The sequence below is a fragment of the Tiliqua scincoides genome, chromosome 5 (assembly GCF_035046505.1).
Source record: "Tiliqua scincoides isolate rTilSci1 chromosome 5, rTilSci1.hap2, whole genome shotgun sequence".
Lineage (NCBI taxonomy): Eukaryota > Metazoa > Chordata > Lepidosauria > Squamata > Scincidae > Tiliqua > Tiliqua scincoides.
This window is the reverse complement of record NC_089825.1, coordinates 33,541,462-33,550,406: the sequence shown is the minus strand read 5'-3', so window position 1 is coordinate 33,550,406 and position 8,945 is coordinate 33,541,462. Positions and strand designations below refer to the sequence as shown.

At 44.1% G+C, this 8,945-nt stretch overlaps 1 pseudogene; it reads left to right on the top strand.

Moving 5' to 3' along the window:
• Positions 1–7,525: 7,525 nt before the first annotated feature.
• On the top strand, positions 7,526–7,645 carry LOC136654997 (5S ribosomal RNA; annotated as a pseudogene).
• Positions 7,646–8,945: the final 1,300 nt, after the last annotated feature.

Below are 8,945 nucleotides of genomic sequence, written 5' to 3'. Positions count from 1 at the left end.
TCCTCTCTTTGCAACATCACCTGCTTGCTGATGCAGGTGTCCTGCTATTTTTTGATGGGAAGCAGTGGTGTCACTAGGATTTGCGTCACCCGGTGCAGGAGGCCTGCGCATCACCCCATGCAGTGGGCGGGGCAATGCCCCATGTGGGCTTGGTGATGCACCATCGCCCCGCCTCCACAGGTTTTTTGGCTGTACCTTTTGTTAGAACACAGATATTTCAGTGTGAATTGTTTCACTGCATTCTTTATGAAATTACGCATTGATTGATATATAACATGATGGTCTTATTACTCCAAACTCTGATTTTAGTGATTTTGAAATCTTGTAGAGTCTCTCACACACACACATACACCCATGATTACAGCCATTGGCATAGCTAGCAGGGGCAGGGGCGGTCCGCCCTGGGTACCACTGTTCGGGGGGGGGTGTAACACCACAAATGCCCCAACATCGCTAACATCGCGAAGTTTAGGAGTAACCCCATCATGCTATATACCGTTGGATGTGGAATTTCCAGTGGAACGCAATGAAAAATACCTGATTGAAATAACTCCTTTCTATCAAAAGTTATGGCCAAAAAACCGGAAACAAAAAATGCATGGAACCCTATGGAAAATGAAACTGAGCCATATCGCGCGTTTACTCACAAGTAGGCAAACGTGCCATAGTTCTTCGGAAAGGGCAGGCTGAGAGGAATCCAGTGACACCAGGGTGGTTCCTATCCAATGAAAGCAGCCCCCCAAAAACACCCAAGAAGGAAGGCCCTCCCTCTAAACAGAGGAATATATTGAGCCCTATAGAAAGCGAAATTAAGCCACATGGTCGTGTTTATTCAGGAGTAAGCAACTGTACCTTGGCTCCTGGACAAGTCAGGCAAAGAGGAATGCAAGGCTAGCTGCATGGTCCCCATGTGATGAAAATGGAGCTCAATAAATGCTCCAGAAGGTGCCCCCCCCCAAAAGAATAAACCAGAGGCTTGAGCTGGTAAGGTGGGCACTGAGGAGGGCTGAAAATATCACTGATTTTTTTTTTTTGGGGGGGGGGGTTATTGCAGGCAGGCTACAGAGAAAATTCACTTGGTGGAGCAGGGCTTTCTTCCCCTTATTTATCTGTTTTTCTTTAATTATTTATAATTATTTTATTTCGCTTGATGATGTCACTTCCAGCCATGACATCACTTCTGGTGGTTCCTGGACAGATTGTCATTCTAAAAAGTGAGTCCCAGTGTTAAAAGTTTTAGAACCACTGCCTTAACTCAAAACAGGCCAATGAGACATCTGGAGGGGGGGGTTCACACCCTAGGGACCAAAATTCTGGAAATCGTGGCTTTTAGGAATAACACTAATAATGTTATATACCATTTGATGCAGAATTTCATCCATTGCTTGCGGGGAAATATTCACTGCATTTATTTTTCTGGTCATTATTATTATTCATTCCATGTCATGCCTACTACTATCTATGTCTCACCTACTTCACAGGGTTGTTGTGAGGACAAAATAAAGGGAGGAACCATGTACACCACCCTGAGCTGCTTAGAGGAAGAGTGGTATAAAAAGTGAATTAATTAATTAAACAATATAATTAATAATTAATTAGTAATTAATTAAGTCATACGGGGTGACAAAAATGTATGGGCTCTGGGTGTCAAATGACCTAGCTATGCCTCTGATTACAGCATAACTCTGTTTGCTGCCTCTCTACCTATTGACGATACAAGCGCTATCTTTTTTTTTATTATTGAGCAAATGGAAGTAGCTTTTCCTGGTGGGTTTAATTGCACAGGTGTCCTTGCCTGCTTTCTCTCTTGCAAGCCACCACAGTGACTGAGCTGACTGGTGACCGCAGAAGGGAGCAGCTTGGGCAAGGCAAAAGGTTTTTTCAAACTTGCTGGGTTAGGTGAAGCTCTGCCTCCCTTGTCTATCCTGACTGCACATCACTGATCCACTCAGAAGTAAGTTCCATTGAGTTCAATGGGACACTCCCAGGTAAGTGCTTAGAGAATTGTAGCATGAGATTAGTGATTGCAGAAATAACCCAAGCACAGATACATTTTTGAGCCCAATCCTATGCATGTCTACTCAGAAGTAAGTCCCATTATAGTCAATGGGGCTTACTCCCAGGAAAGTGTGGATAGGATTGCAGCCTTTGTGTTTTTAAAGAGCAATGCTTAGCCAGCTTGATGCCTGAGATACCAGTTAGTGAGATGCTGGTATCCGAGCTGTGGGTTATGGGATGTACTGATGAAGTTGTTTTATATTTGGGTACTTTAATGGCTTCAAGTAAAACTGCAAGCTTTAAACATTTTAATAAGAAGCTCAATCCACTAAACCTGTAGTGTAAAGGAAACCAGTGTTTAGCTTGACTTCCGTCAATTGTGTTTTATTTCATCTCTAGGAAGCCATCACAGGCAGCTATAATGTTGAGTAATTCTGAATTACTGAATGGACTCCTAACATATTTTGCTAATTTATCAGCTGTTTTGTCTATATTTGGCACCTGTCTATTTTTAATTAGAGGAAATTAAATAGCACTGAACATAAACTATATATGGCTGTTTTGTGGTTTACTCTCCTCTCCCTCATTTCAGTGATTGACTATAATTACCTCTTCCTTCCCACGTGTACAATATTTTGGCAGTTTATCTCCCTCAAAGTGTCTCTTTCTCAGAGGCATGTGCTCTGATAGCACCTTTTAATAATATTCCTAACCTTGCCATAGCAACACAAATATCACCCCAGGAAAGGTCACAGAAACCACCTAGCGAAAAAAATCAAGATTGCCAGAGGGGAAAATCCCGATTTAAACCAGCTTCTAAAAGTTGTTACACAGTTTCAGCACTTGCTTTTGTTCCATTTATGGAATCTGAACTCCCTGTGAAATTATTGTGCTTATCCTATTGAAGAGAAACCGAGAATTCTTGTTTATGTTGCATGTTAGGAGAAGAAAACTATGCACAACTTTCTGAAGACGTTTGTTATTCAAAACTTCTAACTCCAATATTACCAACTCAAAGTTCTTTCTATATCAGCCAACCTGGGTTAGAGTTGCCAGGTCAGGTGCATCCTGACACCTGAGATTTCTGAGGCAGGGACTAGTGATGTCACAAGGTGAGACTTGGTTATGTCACAAGTTTGCAAATGCTTGAAAAACATGGGGAAGGACAGTGGCATTACCAGGAGAGGCAAAATGGTAAGTTTTGCAGGTGCCTCAACGTGCTGTGTAAGTAGCCCTTCTCCTCTGAAGCCATTCCCGGTGGTGAGAGCAACAAGGAGGAGCCTGGCATGGCCACACTTGCCACCCAGAATGGCTCCAAAGGCAAGGGGGGAGGGTCGCTTATATTACACATTGAGGCACCTGCAAAACTTACCATTTCCCCCTCTCTGGGAACGCTACTGGGGAGGGAAGCCGGCACTGGGGTTCCCAGCGCTGGGGAAGAGTACAGCGTAAAGGGATGAGTACAGCACTGTAGAGAGCCAAAATGGCCAGAGATTAAATTTTGCTATTCACCAGATTGAAAAAAGGACCGGGGGGGGGGGGGGGGAGACAGGAAAAACAGAGGCTGCAATCCTATCCACACTTACCAGAGAGTAAGCCCCATTGACTATAATGGGGCTTACTTCTGAGTAGACAGGCATAGGCTTGGGCTCAGAGTCATTTTGGCTACACTGGAAATCTTAAGCCTTGGTTTATGTAAGTGATTAGGCATCATCAATGTGCTTTAGGTTCCACAGACTGTAACTCACCAAGTCAAATCCAACCCTCAGCAAGTCAGGAGCTACTGGTAACTAGTAACAAAACATTTTTTTTTTCTTGTATTACACAGGCCAACACACATTTTGCTTCCTTAAACGTTACACCAATTCCTGGGTATATTTGGGGTGCCGATTCCAAAAATGGCATCCGTTTTGACCGATCACGTCTAGTTTTGGAGACACGGCATAGCCTCTTTAGTGAATGGTTCAAGCAGCTTCCTCATGAGGAAGCCTACACCATGGCTTCCTCATGAGGAAGCTGCTTGAACCATTCACTAATGAGGCTATGCTGTGTCTCCAAAACTAGACGTGATAGGGCAAAACGGATGCCATTTTTGGAATCGGCACCCCAAATTCATATCAAACCACCATAAAGTTTAGGAAAAACTTTTCTGACCCTCTATTCTGTAGGCCTGTGTTATTATAAAAGTAATGAAAACAAATAGATATGAACATGAAAGAAAAAAAACAATGAGGTGAAAATATTTAACATTAAAAATGAAACTAATGAAAATGAATATGATTTTGAAGATGAAAATGAGAGAAACTGTTTTTACTTGCACACAGCTAGAAAGATTAATCATTCGTGAAGCAATGGGAATGGGGCGAAATCCAATTTTCTTCAGGCAGGAGCTCAAAACAAAGGCAAAGGTGTTGAAGCTAATGGGATTGATTTTGTTGTTCCTTGGCAAGAAAAATGACATTAAAAGCCATGGCACCATCCCCAGCAATGAGAACATCTACATATATTTTAAGGATCTGTACATTCCAACAGGACAAATATACTTCAGTATCCCTAAGCTCTTCTCATATTTCATACATTAACAATTACATCCACAAATATTTGTTCAGCAACTTGAGGAGGCTGCAGCTTCCATATAACCGCATGTCACCCAAGAGCATGTTTATTTGAGTGTCTACTACTGATACATTTTAAAAGCCTGCCATCAAGGACTGCTGTGTGCGCATTATTTGCTTAGATAGCATTTAAATGACAGGGTTGAAAAGTGACAGTGTGACCCCCTTAAATCTATGCCTGATTGTTTAACCAGAAGAACCAGCAAAGCTGGTCAGATGCAGACCCACATGACAGGTACAGGAAAAACAGCTACATTTCCCCTGGTCATTTTCCCCCTTTTTGTTCTGCTTCTGGGTAGATTGTTTTTGTGACAGTCACAATTAAGCTGGTTGAAACCAATGCATAATCCAAGACTGCACTCCTACAAACTCCTTTCTGAAACTTTGACACAAATCAGTCTTAGAGCACATGGCACCCATGAATATATGCTAGGTCCATAGTATCCTGACAAGGTCTTTCATGGACATGTGTCCTGGGCCCCCTTTTTCCAGTGCTCTTTTTGGTTTTAAAATTTTTAAACAACTAGTGCTGTCCCTGTAGTATCAGTGGTGTGCAAGTGAAACTCTTGCCAGCCTTAGACCCCAATTCCGAGGTCTGCGGCACAGCTCCACACCACAGACTACAGTCGCAAATGTGTCGTAAGGCATGTTTGTGGGGCTCACTGCCAGGCTTGCACTGGGCTAGCGCCCGGTGGTCGCTCAGGTTCCGCAGCTCCATGGTATCCTGGATTGCCAGGCTGCAGAATAGGAGGCGTTCCGGGGAGAGGGGAGGTGTGGCCAGGGGTGTGGGGGAGGCGTGTCAGGGGAGGGAGAGAGGCAGATCCACGGAGCTGAGCTCCGCAGGATCCAAGGCACTCTTGCAGGACTGCTAGCCCTACATGAGCGCCTTTACTTTAGTGCTGACCTTTTGGTCGCTGCTAAAGTGAGTAGCCCCATTGATGGGCTGCTTACCTTACTCGGGGGAAGGGGACAAACATCCCCTTCTCTGGAGGAGCCTCCCGCGGTAGCACGGGAGGTGCAGGATCCGGCGGTAGCCCTCTGTGGAGCTGCCAAGCCTGGGAGCTCCAGGCAGCTCAGGATTGGGCTATCAGTTGCTGTAATGGAAGATCAGAAGATTATCATGTGGATGATGTGGTGTTGACAGTGATTCCGTTGACAGTGATTTTGACAGCTGTTTGACAGCTCTGGGAAGGGCAGGGTTGGCTCCACTACTGTAAGCAATCAAGGCCAATGGAGACCTGGATGGACACCTGAGCTTCATTTGCCCTTGATGGGACTTTGAATGAGCTAAGGAGGTAGCTCACAGCTGAGCTGCATTTGGACTTAATGGGACATACAAGGATAAAAGGCAGCTTCAGAAGGAGCAAAGCTGCCCAGACAGAGCTACCCTGTCCCAGAGGGAGATGCTACCTGACCCAGATCTATGGGAGAAGGGGACTGCTAGGACACTGCTGGAGGACACAGAAGAGAGGACTGCCAGGACACTGCTGGAGAGGAGGGACTCTGCTGCAGAAGACTGGACTGTGCTTTGGAGACTGGATTGGACTTGAACTGGAGGCTTCAGACCTTTACCCACTGAGTAAAGTGGGGTTTTGGGGAGGGAAAGCCTCTGGACAAGAGGCAGGGAGTGTGTGTGTTTGTAGCAATAAATTCTTGTTAATTGCTCAACTGATAAGGAGTTCTGTTCATTTCTTTGCACACCACAGCTGTTGTTCTTGGAAAAGGAGGGTTATTAGCCAAAATTAGCCAAAAAGTGGGCATTAGAAGGGAGTTGCAATATTTGGACGGGACAGTTGCCATCTTGATTTTTCCCACAATTGCTTGTAAAAGTACTGCATCACAAGCATTATCTGGAAATTCAGGTGGTGGTTCCAATGCCACCACGAGGGTGGCAATTTTTTAAAACATTTCAAAAGCCACCTGAGAGAAACACTGTAAAAAAGGGAACCCTGGCTTGGTGTCAATGTTGCTTCCACTAGTACCACTGCCATGAGTAGTGGCAAAAAACTTTCAAATATTTTAAAAAACTGGTTGCACACTGCCACTGCCCCACAAGTCAGGGGAATCCCATTCAAGCAGGAAGGGACCTACTAATAGGTTTTCTGCCAAGGCCCCTGAACTTTGGAACTGGCCCTGAGGATCAGGATACCACTATGTGTCCGCACCTTAAGTACCACTATGAGTTATTTCTACTCCCTTGACCTCTAACCTGATTTAAAATAGAAATGCTATCCAATTCACTATGCCTGACCTGTGTTGTTTTTTTTTTGGGGGGGGGGGGATGACTTGCTCATGGACAATAGATGCACAGCCAAACTCTATGTATGTTAACCCACTGAGTTCAGTGGAAGGTCTTACCAAGTAAGGTTGCAGTCATGTGCATATTCACAAGGGAATAAGTTAACTTATTGAATTCACTTATGTGAACTCAAAGGTGGCTGAGGAAGTTATACATGCAAGTTCTTGCCCTCATTCTGTTCTGCATTAACAGCCTCCAAGCATGGTGCAACAACCCAGAAAGAGGATCAAAACCACTCTTTAGCTTTGCCCATCTCTACAGTTTTTGACCTCATGGAATGAAAATGGTCTATGCGTGTTTAAAATATTAAGCAAAGAATGTGGAAGCATTCAGAAATGAAGAAAAAAAAATCTGTAGACTGATCCCAAGGCATTCTGACTTAACAAGTTGGTTCTCCAAATAAATGGCGTTGCTGAGATTTGTAATGTTTGCCTCAAACACAAGGTGAGCGTTACAAACCCCAAAACCTTCTCTGGCTCAGATTTTAATCTGCTTTGGAAAAGAATTCCCTTCCTACCACCAACAGCAACCTTCCTGGTGTCCATTGGAGTTCCTGAGAAATGCGGCTTTCCCAAGAACTACTGTAGTATAAGTAGCCCTTGGGAAAACTAATGGTTACAGCAACTGTTACCCTGCGCATGCCCAATCTTGTCTGATCTCGGAAGCTAAGCAGGGTCAGGCCTGGTTAGTACTTGGATGGGAGACCGCCTGGGAATACCGGGTGCTGTAGGCTTATACCATAGTCTTTCGAGACTGAAGGTTGCCAACCACAGGACCCTGGTACCAGAAAGAAGAAAAGGGCTCCATGTCTATTTATGGTTTGCCACCAGAGCCCCTTTATTGCCAGAGAGGGGAAGAGAAAGAGTCCCTACTTCTCCCCATTTGCTGCCAGAGTGTCATTCCACAGAAAGTGTGATGGAAGAGAATGTGGGAGGGGCTATTCTCCATTAATCACCATAATCATTTCAAATGTACTGCAGAAACATTCACATTAGCAGTGGTGACACAAGGAGGTCCAGGAGATGCATGGGGTGTGGAACAGAGCCAAGAATGGCATCAGGAGCCAAGCTCTAGAACAATACTCAAAGGCATGAGGTAGCAAACCCTTCCCCATTCCAGTTCTGCCTTACTGCATACACAATTCTAGTCATTATTAGAGTACGACCAAAATAACTGTTTTGCAGTCCCATTACAGTCCTTTTGCATTTGCTACCAAATTTTTATTATGCATTATTGGCAAGAAATAAAGGGATACATTTATTCACTGGATTCACATTCATACACATAGATGTATACATTCACAAAGATTCACTGGTGAATCTTTTTACCATGAAGGGCTTCCTGGTGGAGCATGGACACGTGAACCTCCAAGTCAGATGTACATCCTTACACATCTGAAAGTGTCATAAATTGCTTTGCAAACCCATTTGTTATGGAAGTCTGCCTTGTTATAGTTTTTGTTGCAATCAAAAGTGAGACAGGATTTGGCAGCAATGGTTTCTACATGATTCCCATAAAGCATTTTTGAAAAGTGCAGATAATTATAGCCCATGGCTACAGGTGCATTGAGAGATAGCTTTCTCTTTTGGAAAAAAAAAATGTACAAAGCTTTCAGTCAGCATTGTTGAGAGAACATATTAGTCTTCTATAGACTTAGGGAAGAAGACTGAACACTCCTGAACACTGCACATTGCACATGAAAAGAATTCTTCAACCATAGTCCCAAATCTCTCCAAACTGCAAAAGTGGCCAAAATGGGAATGGGAGTTAACCTGGGACAATTACCAGAAAAGGACAGTTGGAACGTATTATGACATACCCAAGTAGAATGCAGGGAAGGCTGTTGGGAAATGGAAAAAGGCCAACCTGCTTACCTTTCCCACCTTCATTCCACTTATCTCTGGTAAGCAATACGGAAGAGGGAAGGGCAATGGGAGAGTCCCAATTAATGTCACTAGCTCTGTGATGTGGCTTCTAGGCTCTGAGACATGGTGGTGATAGAGGATCTGATCCAAATGAGACTTCACAGCAGA